At 37.7% G+C, this 1,046-nt stretch overlaps 1 non-coding gene across 1 annotated transcript; it reads right to left on the reverse strand.

Moving 5' to 3' along the window:
• Window positions 1–564: 564 nt before the first annotated feature.
• Window positions 565–702, reverse strand: LOC119948624. The gene has a single exon (XR_005457008.1). It is a non-coding gene; the product is annotated as a small nucleolar RNA SNORA7 (small nucleolar RNA).
• Between the last annotated feature and the right edge of the window lie 344 nt (window positions 703–1,046).

Consider the following 1,046-nt stretch of genomic DNA (forward strand, 5'->3'; position numbering starts at 1 on the left):
CCACTAGCATCTTCTCTAGAAAAGCCCTTTTAATGGCTAAACAACCTTTTATTTTTATTTTTCATTCCTTTAATCATTTTTGTCACACTTTCCTGGCTTCCTTCAGTTTCTTCATATTCTTTTCAAACTCTAGTGACCAAAAAGTGTACTCAGTATTCTAATAAATGTATGACCAAAGAAGAGTATAATGAAATGATTACTTTATACACCTTGAATGACACATTTCTATTAATACAATCTAGTATCATGTTAAATTATTTTATTAACAGTACCATATTGCTTATACATATTCAGATTTTCTCTGAATAATAATCATTTCCTTCATTTGTAATATGTATGAATCTTGTCATGTCTTATGCTGTCGAGTCATTTCTGACCCATAGCGACTCCATGTACACAACTCTCCCAGAATGGCCCACCTCCATCAGCAGTTGTTCTGGTACTGTATCCATAGAGTTTGCTCGATAAAAATATTGAAGTGATTTACCGTTGCCGTCTTCCGCACTTGGGTCTCCGCCCTCGACTCTCTCCCATGCTGCTGCTGCCCAGCACGGGTGAGCTTTGACTTGTAGCAGATTGCCTTCCACTCGTTAACCACTGCCCAAGCTAGGAATGGAATGGGTAGGCCTCTGCTTGACTCTCCCTCTCATAGCTGAGACTGGTGGGGTACTAGAAACTCTCCAAGTGCCATGCTGAGAGGAGCTGTGCATGAATGCCAAATAGAAATTATAAGTTCATAGGCCAGGAACTTTAGTTATATGCCTGTAGTTATGAATACTTTATTAGTATCCAACAAATTCAATTATCAAGACTACCATCTCTCAGAAACGTTAGTTAAAATCTTATGTCACACAAGCCAGCTTTTTAGGCCTAAATCACAGAGCAGTATATTTTCAGCTAAATGTTTAATTTAGGGTAAAATATCATAAGTAAAATCTGTGAGGCAGTAGAAGATTCTCCCAAAGAATATCAAAGTCTATTGAACAGAGTAATGTATGAAATATTGCCCTCAGAGGCACGGTGCTCATGAATGATTTTGAGATCTT

This window comes from Tachyglossus aculeatus, chromosome X4, assembly GCF_015852505.1.
Source record: "Tachyglossus aculeatus isolate mTacAcu1 chromosome X4, mTacAcu1.pri, whole genome shotgun sequence".
In the NCBI taxonomy this organism is placed as follows: Eukaryota; Metazoa; Chordata; class Mammalia; order Monotremata; family Tachyglossidae; genus Tachyglossus; species Tachyglossus aculeatus.